This window comes from Semicossyphus pulcher, unplaced genomic scaffold (genome assembly GCF_022749685.1).
Source record: "Semicossyphus pulcher isolate SPU_LCO1_2020_fin unplaced genomic scaffold, fSemPul1.0.p SCAF_18, whole genome shotgun sequence".
NCBI lineage: Eukaryota > Metazoa > Chordata > Actinopteri > Labriformes > Labridae > Semicossyphus > Semicossyphus pulcher.
The window spans coordinates 25,161,613-25,173,676 of NW_027211691.1; the positions used below are offsets into that span (position 1 = coordinate 25,161,613).

Genomic DNA, 12,064 nt, shown 5'->3' on the forward strand with positions numbered 1-12,064 from the left:
GCTCTGACCTGTAATTTTAACCCCTCACAAGAACTTGAAAACAATTTTAAATGGAATACTACAAGTATAAAATACTTGGGAATAAAACTGACAAAGGACACACGCGGGGTGCAAAAAACAGGGGGTCCAAGACTACATGAAGCCAAAGCAGGAAAGAGAACTGGACATAAAAATCTCTCCACAGGAACGGACTTCCATCATCTATACTCAGAAGAACACTTCAAACTCACAAAGTTGGAGACTTTTTTCAAACATTTTTCATAACCTCAAAATTAAACGAAAACAAACTGGACTTCAGAATCAATGCTGGAGACACTGTGGGCACTTTATGGCAGATCACACACATCTTTTGGTCTCACATCTCAGAGCATTTCCAGGTTGAAGTTAGGAATATTTTAGGATTTGATATGTGTGAAGGAAATGTTTATGTTAACCTGTTTGATCATATGTTTTAACTTCTGTAATATTATAGAGTCAATAATCACGGTGTAATCAGCTGAGGTTAATTTAATGATGCATGCATGATCATTTCAGACACAGTGTTTGTTCCTCTCCAGGGTCTCGTGCAGATTTACTGTTGCTCCTTCTGTCTGAGAGAGATAGTCGCCTTGTCTGGGGCAAAGAGCTCCAAGGCGAGGGGTAAACTCTAGATAGCCAAGCGCCTCAGCTGAAGTCATAACAATAACACCTTGCTTTGTCTCTGTGAGAGGGAGTTCTCTCTGTAATGTATAGCACACACTGTGACCCTTGATTCTGTGTCAGTCAGCTGCGTTCTGTGTAGTACTGGTCTGACCCAGCTCGAGTTGTGAACGGCTTTTACTCAACTTCTATTATTCTCCAATTAAAGACATCAGAAGACATCTTTGTTTGTCAAAGAACTTCATTGTTCTCGCCATCAGAAATTACCACCACAATATGGAGTTCACTTGCCTCTCTTTACCTAGGAAACCTCCCCAAGGATCTGAATGTCAGAGAAATATCTACTAAAAATTCTTATGGTAGCAAGTAAAAAGGCAATTACAAGACTCTGGCGTCTTAAAGAGCCTCGCACTCTGAAGCAATGGATAGACATTGTAAACAGCATAAACAGTAAGGAACGTATGACCTTCATTTTAAGACTGCAGAAAGAAGAGGGAGAAGAGTACTGGACTGAATGGGATACATACCTGACTTGCAATGAGTATGACAACTGAAACCATAGTTAACACAAACAAACATGCAAGTGAATGAGAATTCAAATGTACTACTCCATGTCTAACTTGTACACCATCCAGTGTAACTGAGTGACCACGTGTTTTCTGTTACAAAATGAAGAAAAAAAGAAAGTACATAAAAAAGAGAGGGGGGGTATTCTGGATACAGTTGAGATCATTCACCAAAAATCATCAACATTAATTGACAGTAAAAACTGACAGAGGACATTTTCTCTGGTTTCTTTAACTAACAGAAGTCTTTTGTGACTGCAGAATAAATTTAGTGTAAGAAACATGAAAATATGAACACAGAATCTATACGGTGTGGAAACAGAAATTATGGCTCTAATTCTGTATTTGTCAACATTTTAAATAATTATGGTTTACTTCACAACTCGTTCCACCTTTCTACTTTTAGTTTACATTGTCTAAACAGATTGTTTTGTAACTTCAGAGCAGAACAACATCAGAGTGTAATCTTTTTCTTTCCTGCGATCACATCAGTGTTAATCAAGGTTTTGAAGTTTCCAGAGGAACCCTGTGATTAACTTCCTTCTCTACATTAGTTCAGCCATCAGGCTGTGAGACAATGTTATTTCTTCACCCCTAAGACCACTGAGCCTCGAGAAGCTAGCTTGGACCTTCTTGTTAGTTGGGTCTCCCAGACACCCCCCTCTGAGAATGACACCGTAGCTTCTTTCATCTTAGTTGCGTCCTGCCCTTTGTTGCTGTCACTCAATTAGCATAGCGCTTTTGGTTAGCCCTTTGTTTCCTGTGACCCAAGATATATATTCTGACTAGAGCGGACTCTAGGCAGAGAGGTTTGCTACAACTTGCTGTGACCATCTCTCTCTGCTGCGCTGTGAATGAAACTCATCTGAACCAAACGCTGAATCGGACCTGATTATTATTTCTTCCACAAGTTATTGATGAACATGAGTTAGGTTCAGTCGTTAATGAAACACATGAGGTCTACAATAGTAACAGAGAGTCAGTGAACTGACCCCAGAGTCTCCAGTCTGCAGTTTGGACTCTGCAGAAAATCACACAGCAGCTTCACTGCTGAATCCTGCAGCTTGTTGTAGCTCAGCTCCAGCTCTCTCAGATGGGAGGGGTTGGACTTCAGAGCTGAGGCCAGAGAAGCACAGCTGATCTCTGACAAACTGCAGCTCCTCAATCTGAATAAAGAAAAAAGATATGGAGATAAAATTCATTAACAATCCAATTTGATGTGTTCAAGTTTTAAATGTGTAAACATCAACATGTCTTGATTTTGTAATCAATTAAAACTAAAGAAAAGTGTGCTCTTCAGAAAGTAAACCTTTTGATTTCCAAACAGAAGTAAGTTTCAAGAATCCTCTGGATTTGCATTTTCTGTATTTTTAACAAACAGAAGTCTATTGAAGGACTGGAGACTAAATGTAGGAAGAGAAACATTTTAAATATGAACAAAATAAAACTTACAAATATATGCATGTCAGTTGGTTGATTTATTCATTTTTTTCTGGCTGTATGTTTTGTCCTATGTCTATGTTTTTAAATTGTAAAGTGTATTGTGACCATGTTGCATGGTGATTTTGCACTTTGAATAAAATTGATTGACTGATTGAAGTTACAGCACCAGCCAAAAGTTTGGACACATTTTCTCATACAAGTGAATGGGAAAGCCTGTCCAAACATTTGACTGGTACTGTATGAACATAGATGAGGTTATATCATTAATTAAGCATTCAAGATTTCTAATAGTAACAGAGAGTCAGTGAACTGACCTCAGAGTCTCCAGTCTGCAGTTTGGACTCTGCAGACCATCACACAGCAGCTTCACTGCTGAATCCTGCAGCTCGTTGTCACTCAGGTCCAGCTCTCTCAGATGGGAGGGGTTGGACTTCAGAGCTGAGGCCACGACTTCACAGTGAGTCTCCAATATTCCACAAGAGGAAAGTCTGTCATGACATAAACATTACGAAATACATTATTATGAATTAATAGGAAATATAAACCATTATTTAATTCATGCATTTGAGGACTAAACAGTTTGACATCTTGTTTTGAAGATCTGCTTTTCACATCAGTGGTTCAGCTCATCTTCTCTCACTATGTTTGACGGGAAACAATGATTCCCTTTAATCTCTCTTACACGCAGACTTTTAACCTTTGTTTTGCTTTATTGCGGTAATGCACCTCAAAAACAAGGAGAAGAAGAAGAGTATCATCAACTACGGAACATCGTTTATGTTGTTGTTGCAGTGTAGGAAAGCGTGTGAATCGCATAATCCCAGGCCCATACAGTGGAGTCCACCTTCGCACTATGCCTGCTATTATTCATATGTTGAATAAATCTCAAGAACGACCCTCTCACCTACATTCCTACGGTATCAGCCATGGCTGTGCAGTTCAGAGGATGAGATCGGCGGTGCTGCGCGCTTACGTAGATTTCAGAGAAGACATTATAAAAATCAGTCCACTTCCACGGTTTGGTACGGTTAGCTTTCACACGTACCGTACCCGAGCACACATGAACTGTACTCGAGACCACCTCTTCAAGTGGACTCGTGCACGGGTTGTTGAGCCCCCTAAATGACCCTTTAACAGTCTGAAGTCTACCATCCTTCTCTTGTACACACAGCAGACCTCTGTGACGACTCTTCTCTTCACCAACAAGAGAGAGAAAACACCTGTAAAGACTTTAATAGACTATTCAGCACAGCTCGTGTTCAAGAGACTCCAAGTTCCAGTGGCCTCGATCACGTGATGCACATGAGTGCCTCCTCCCCTCCCTCCAGGGCTCACAGAGCGGCTGCTGTCTCATCTCATTTAAATTCTTAAGCAACTAAAACTACTGCTTTTTGGTTAAATGTGTCTGGTAACCTGTCAAGTTGCAGATTTCATCCATCTCTATTTCCCACTGAATGACAGGTTAACTGTGGCTGGGTTATATTTGTATATTGAAAAATTAGTGAGCTACATTAAACACGAGGTCACACCACAATCATTTACAGAGGGGACACAATACCAGAGAACGTCTCTCTGTGTTCCTCTGAACAGCATTTGGTTGTCAGTGGACCCTTTTCTCTACAGTAACATGAACAGCTACACCAGAGGAGATCGTTCACTAAGCCACCACAGATGGCATCATTCTCTCTGCAGCCGTTGTTGCTCACATGTCACATTTACTTGATCATTTTTTCTAGAAGATGTTAGCATGAAGTTGTGTCATAAGTCTTGTATCAGTTCTTGAGTTTGAGCCCAAAACATTTTTGAGAGAGCTCAGTAATCTTTGACCACAAGAATCTAGTCAGCTGGTTCAGCTCAGTCTGTACAGCAGGCTCCCCAAGCACAGAGGTGAGCTTTAGCGCAGCTTCAACTCTGACTCATGGCCCTTTAGTGCATGTCATGCCCACCCTCTCCTCCCCATTTTCCTGTCGCTCTTCACTGTCCTATCTAATAAATCAAATCAGTTCATCCTTACGGAGCTGAAGTTTTCTTTTACTTCTTAAAGGTGTTCCTGACATCTCATTCACAAGAATAGGAAAACAGACAGAGAGACAACTCAATAACATAATGCTTTCAGTACAGAAATAATAAGCTGTATGATGTGTGTCTGACTTTATACAGCACCTTGTAGAACCTACTCAGGTAATAATAACTAACTTTTTTAAATAACCCACAACCTCTTCAGTCATTATCTTCTATTACCAGGTCAACATGACGCCTCTGTCACTCAAGGGAAGGTTCACAGAAACAGACGAATAGATGGAATGATTTTTAGAAATAAATATAAAACCTGTTCATTAAATTGACAGCTATAAATAAATATATTTCCAATAAATTAAATTTTTTTTTAGAATTTTTAACATGTTATAATGTGTACATCTTAAGACCTAAAACACAGATCTACATGTGTCTATATTGTTATTTAAATCTGGACTTACTGAGCCTTCCTGCAGTTCCTCACAGCTGGAATCAGTCTCAGTCGTCCCTCATCTGTTGTGTTGTACTTCTTCAGGTCTAATTCATCCAGAACCTCCTCTGACATCTGCAGCATGTAGGCCAGAGCAGAGCAGTGGATCACAGAGAGTTCTTTCTCTGATCTGTTCTCTGACTTCAGGAACTCTTGGATCTCCTGATGGACCGAGAGGTCGTTCATCTCCATCAGACAGTGGAAGATGTTGATGCTTCTGTCAGGAGAGCTCGCATCACTGTTCATCTCTTTCAGGTTGTTGATGACTGACTGGATCATTTCTGGGCTGCTGTCTGTCTGCCTCAGCAGGCCTCCTAAGAGTGTTTGGTTGGACTTCAGAGAGAGGCCATGAAGGAAGCGAACAAACAGGTCCAGGTGACCATTCTTACTCTCAAGGGATTTCTTCATGACGCTCCTCAGAAAGACATCCAGGGTTATCTTTCCAATAAAAGCCTCCAGTACCTCTGTGTTTCTGTTGGTGTAACAGTGGAACATGTAGACTGCAGCCAGAAACTCCTGAATGCTCAGATGAACGAAGCAGTAGACTGTTTTCTGGAAGATCACAGACTCTCTTTTGAAGATCTCTGTACAAACTCCTGAGTACACCGAGGCCTCTGTGACATCCAGACCACACTGCTCCAGGTCTTCTTGGTAGAACATGATGTTTCCTTTCTCCAGATGTTCAAACGCCAGCCTCCCCAGCTTCAGGAGAACTTCCCTGTCAGCCTTGATCAGCTCCTGTGGACTCATCTCTTGTCCCTCATCATACTTCTGCTTCTTCCTCTTTGTCTGAACCAGCAGGAAGTGTGAGTACATGTCAGTCAGGGTCCTGGGCAGCTCTCCTCTCTGGCCTGTGGTCAACATGTGCTCCAGAACTGTCGCAGTGATCCAGCAGAAGACTGGGATCAGACACATGATGTGGAGGCTCCTGGATGTCTTCATGTGTGAGATGATTCTGCTGGACAGCTCTTCATCACTGAACCTCCTCCTGAAGTACTCCTCCTTCTGGGCGTCAGTGAAGCCTCGTACTTCTGTTACCCTGTCCACACATGAAGGAGGGATCTGATTGGCTGCTGCAGGCCGAGAAGTTATCCAGACGAGAGCCTTGGGAAGCAGATTTCCCTTAATAAGGTTTGTCAACAGCAGGTTAACTGATGACCTCTGTGAGACGTCAGACACAACCTGAGTGTTGTGGAAATCTAATGAAAGCCTGCTTTCATCCAGGCCGTCAAAGATGAACAACAGTTTACAGACAGCGAGCGTCTCTGCTGTGAGCTTCTGTAATGTTGGATGGAAATCATGGAGCAGCTGGAGGAGACTGTACTGCTCGTCTCTGATCAGGTTCAGCTCCCTGAATGAAAGCAGAATCAGCAGACTGATATGTTGGTTCTTCGAGCCCTCTGCCCAGTCCAGAGTGAACTTCTGCACTGAGAAGGTTTTTCCAACACCAGCGACGCCGTTCGTCAGGACCACTCTGAGGTGTCTCTGTTGGTCAGGTAAGGCTTTGAAGATGTCGTGGCACTTGATTGGAGTCTCATGGAGGGCCTCCATCTTGGAAGCTGTCTCAAGCTGCCTCACTTCATGTTGGGTGTGAACCTCTTCACTCTGTCCCTCTGTGATGTAGAGCTCAGTGTAGATCCTGTTGAGGAGGGTTCTTCTTCCTGCTTCATCAGTTCCTTCAGTCACATGTTGACATCTCCTCCTCAGACTGATCTTATGCTCATCTAAAACCTCCTGCAGACCACCATCTGCTGAGAGAGAGTAAAACATCCTGAGGCTGAACTGACAGAGAGAATCAGGTTAAATGAAAATATTAATAACTTTATTAAAAGTGCTGCACACCAACAAAAGTCCCTGTAATAATAATAAATGAGAAAGTCCTGTTTTCAGACACAATGACATCAGCACACAGATGTACAGTCTTACTTTGTACAGTGCTGGTCTGCCCGGCTGTCTGCAGTCCTGTTCTTGTTACAGATCTTACTTCACACTGGGGACAGGAGGAATCTCCAGACGAACCAGACTGGTCCCAGTGTGAGGTGATGCACTGTCTGCAGAACCAGTGTCCACAGCTGGTAGAAACTGGATCTCTCAGGACGTCCTGACATAAAACACAGCTGGACAGCAGCTCCTCCCCAGAAACACTTCTCTTGTTCTTTCTGGGGAAACAAGAAAAATCCCTCAGATTATGAATCATTGTTTAATCACATATAAAACAATAAACACCTGCTCTGAAATGTGTCACAACAACTGTCGTCTGAAGACTGTTTTATTGGACTGTAAAAATAGGTGAGGTTGGAAGAGAATACCAGCAACAGTACTGTGAAGCCTTCTAAAGCTAAAATACTTTTTTACTGGCATCATATCGAAATTTAAAATCAGGAAACATAACTTTAGCTTTCAGTAATGAAATTGCTGTTGCTTTAGAGTTTAGTAGTTAAAACCTTCCCTTACCGTGTCTCTGAGCGTCCTGGTTCGTTACTGAAGTTCACAGGTAAATCTTTAGACCGGTCACTTTTCATAGAGAGACAGCTGGACAGAGGAGACTTCGCTCTGTCCTCCTCTTTCTCCACATAATCACTCATCTTCTGTGCCTGTGGCAAATATATAGTACATGCAAACAATACAACATGAAGACAAGGGAGACAAACAGGTGAGACACAGGGGAAGAGAACGCAGAATGAAGATGGTGAAGAGATGCTAAATGAAACTTGCAATCACAAAGAATCTTCATTTGTCTAATTAAAGCAACATCCCTCAGTATGACATCCTCAACTCTAAATGGAGCCTAAACTAACTGCCTGCACACCGTCGTTCAGCCTCTTTATTGCTCCCGTCATTTTCATGTGCTTCCATCACCTACTCAGATTTTTGGTGAGATTAACTTTTTAATAGTTGAGTAGTCCAGCAATATGTAGTAGTTTTTCATAATTAGTAACTGTAAGTTAAATAAAATGGATTTTTCTTTGACTTTCTACAGGAAGCATTTTTTGCCTCCTACATGTTATAGGTTTAGTGCAGAAAGACCCAACTGTTGTTAGGAGGAAGGTTATATCAAAGTCCATATTAAAGTATGTTAAAACCATTTTCACTCCGTCTTTGACAGATTGTCTAGTGTATTTTATTAACCTTAATATCTGACTGGTTCTGCCGTCTTATCTCCCACTTCACTGATGTTTTGCCCTTCATGTGATCCGTCTCCCTTTTCTGACTATCTGATATTTGTCTTACCTGTCTGTCTCTACCTTCATCAAGTAAATGATTAAAAAAAGATGTTGAACCTTGAACCTTAAATATAAATGCATCAGGTTAATATTTAACAGTACTCCTGATACTTTGGACCAGCATTTACTGTCTCTACAAAGGTATAAAACAATGTCCTGAATGCCTCAACAGTTTAATACACATCATAAAACCGACCTTTAGTAAGCTTCAGATGTTTAATTGAGGGTGTACTTAGTGATAACATTTGACCAGGGTGCATGAGTCTGTCACGTGTACCTCAAGAGGTGGAGAAAATATTCACTATTAAATTTAATACCATAAATTCAAACACCTGTCATCTAATGGACTTCAGTGAGTCTCAGAAACAACCCGTAACAATGACTGTGAGCTCAGACAACAAGAATCATGACAAGCAAGTGTTTTAAAGGGTCTGTGAGGATTTCACCCTGCAGGACTGAGAGGGAGAGGGATCAGTCTCGTCTAAAAAACAGGTCTGAAGATAAAGGCTGTACAGTATTTAAAGCCTCTTCTAGAAAAATAATGAATTGTAATAACAAACTTTCTCACCAAAGACAGAGAAAAGATGAAGCACCACACACACACAGGATTAAGAACCCATCCAGAACTCTGTCAGGTCAGTTTTCTTTACATCAGTGCTCGTTTTCTTTGCTTAGCCCTTTAATGTGTATTATTCTTTCAGTCATGCTTCATTCTCAAATGAATCAGAGACTCTGACAGCTAAATAATAATGACATTGAATTTACACTCACCGTGCCTCAGACGTCCCTTTACTCCTTCTGCTCTGCCTTGTCGACTTAAAATGGAGTCTGAGCTCCGATCGACTGAAGACGTTCAGTTTTATTGTTTTACTACCTGTTTACACCTTTAACACCTGATCAGAGTTTCTCCTCCCATTGCCATTAACTGGAAATCACAAGTGTGTACCATTCTTATGTTATATGTCTCTTCATGATCATCTCGGTAAACTTAACACAGCGCGGTGCCTAATATTGTGTAGGTCCCACTTTTGCCGCCAAAATAGCGTGGTCCAGAACTCAAATTAAAATACATAAAATAAACGGAGCTAACTAGGTTTAGATTGCTGGTCAGCAAACTCAACATAGTTAGCTGGGTGGACCTACCTTGAGCAACTGATGTGGTTGTAGGACTGTCAAAGTTTTCACTGCGAGCATGGTAAAAGCTTCTTCAGAGATATGCTGCTGTGGCAGTTGTGTTTGTGACATTAGAAGAACTTTCAAGATCAACTACAGCGTACAACAAATGAGATCATGAAGTCCCTTCTAATCTGCTGACCTTGCCCCAAGCTGCTTTTGTGCAATATGGAACAATGTTATTGCACATTGCAAATTGTCCTCACGTCACGCAGGCCTAGTGTTTTAAATTAGCTTAGTTTTCTACTCACCTCCACCCACGAAGCACTGAGACCCATCTCATGATCAACAGTCAGACCCCTCAGCTGATACTGTGTCAACCTCTCTGAGGACCTGCAAATAAGTAAAAACAGTCCCCTGCTTTATTGTAAAGCTTTAAAAAAAAAATCATGTTGTTACCTTCAACTTCATATCTGACATATTAGACAGGTCCAGTCATGTTAAGACAAAAAAAAAAGCTCTTGTAACAGGTAGAAGAAATGACAAAATCATTTCTGGCAATTTTTGTTTCTTTTGCTATTTATTTTGTTGTACTGCATATTAATTTCACCAAAATCCCTCATTTATTCTGTCGTTATATTTCTGCTTGGTATTGGGAGTAGTGTTTACTGTAGAGTTGTGTCATAGTGCCCTCTAGCGATCGTTAGCGGACATATCGCTCCATTCCCGTCTCTCGTCAGTCTGCACTGAACATGACTGTAAGAGGCGTGCTTTGTGAAGATAGGAAGCCTGACAGCGAGTTTGCTCTGTTTGAACTCACTGCAGCAATAAACCTGAGTTCGCCAAGAATTGTCGGTTTCCAGTGGTTCTTTGCACGCCTACCCAGAACACAAAGCAGAGTGGCGGGGACCGGCAGACTACCCCAGTTACACTCTGCTTGAAATAACCTGATAAATTGTGTCTGATAAATACGTGTAATTACCCTGTAAAATCCTCCAAGGTAAGGATTTTTTCAACTACAAGCCAGAAAACAGTGAAAAATATCAAACCATCTAAATTTAGAAACAACCTATTAGAACTGAGAAGACGTAACTGTAACCAGAAATGATTTGTCTCTTTAGCTTGTTAAATAAGTTTGGATATTTATTAGTTTTATCTGCAATAATCATATAGTTCTAGTATCTGATATAACTAAATTAAGTTCAAGTAGTACTTGGCTAACGTTATTTCAGCCCACCGGTCGGCCATCTTGTCAACAGCCGTTGGTTAATGCTAACATTAGCTTTGTCTCGTCCTGCTAGCTAGCTCATCATAAAATCAGTTATACATTTGTATTTTGGACTCAAAAGTTAATAAATATTATTGTAATAAAATCGCTGCTTACTCGCGTGTTATTCTTCCTCTGCTTCACGGAAATACTTGAAAGTGTTAAGTTATTGAGTCATTATTCTTCCCGTTTTCATGTCGATCTTGTACACGCTAGTAGATGAAGATGGGCAGCGCACGAGCTTGCCACCAGCTGTGTATGGTGAGGGGTTCAAGAGCGTTGGGGAGATGAATAGCGCAGCACATCATTATCATCGATATCCGTATTCAGCAATACTTCACTGTCATTCTTGGAGGACTATGTCATGAGTTTCTAGTTTAGTTCTGGTTTTGTCTTGTATGTCGGTGTTCAGTTATTATTTCTTGTTTTACCTTTTCACTGTTGTCATGACTTCTCATCGTTTAGTTTTGCATTTAGTTTATTCTGTGTTCTTGTCAGTATTTAGTCTTATTTAGATGTTGTTTAAAATGTACATCAGTAAAGATTTTCAACTTGAATTATACGTTCATCAAGATCTGATGTTTGATTTAAGTGTTCCCTTAATTTTTTTGAGCGGTGTAATATATGAAATATATATTATAGTTTGTTGGTTTTCTTGTATGTAAAGTTTATTTGCCGAACAACACGTTCTAAATGTTGTAATAAAGCTTCACAGAGGAATTGAAATCAAAGAAATAAAGAGTATTTCAGTTACTAATTTATGTTACCTACTTTATATTTTGACACAATATGTTTGAATCCTGTCTGACTGTACGGTTGAGTTTCAGCTCATTGTCAATGCAGCAGCACCACCTGCTGGCCAGATCAATAAACTACCATGTAAATTCAAAGTGCTCTTGATCTGCTGTACAGTCACAAATCAGACACGTTAACTTACTGACGGGTGTTGTTGTCGCTGTTTGACCATCTTATAACAGCCGCACATTTAATTTCCTGCCTCTACAGCTCAGTGAAAGACAGAACACCCTGGGCCAGGTGTGAGGTATATTGTGTCACATGTCTTGCGGTTTGGTTTGTTTGTTTGTTTTGGGGTTTGAACAACAAAGACACACTTCACCGTATGCTATTATTTATACTTAAACTCTACAGCATTTGAGAATATTGTTTAGCTAACCCCTTGCTCCCCTCAAGCTCCACCATCATGTCCAAATATCTCTAATCAAATACCTCTTGTCACTTGTAGCTCATAAAGAAACAATATGGCGGCCTAAACGGTTCAAAACAGGTATCATCAGGCCAAAATGAC

At 40.8% G+C, this 12,064-nt stretch overlaps 1 pseudogene; it reads right to left on the minus strand.

The window, feature by feature from the left end:
• LOC138595704 (uncharacterized) overlaps positions 1 to 9,829 on the minus strand; it is a 69,611-nt pseudogene extending 59,782 nt beyond the window's left edge.
• Between the last annotated feature and the right edge of the window lie 2,235 nt (positions 9,830 to 12,064).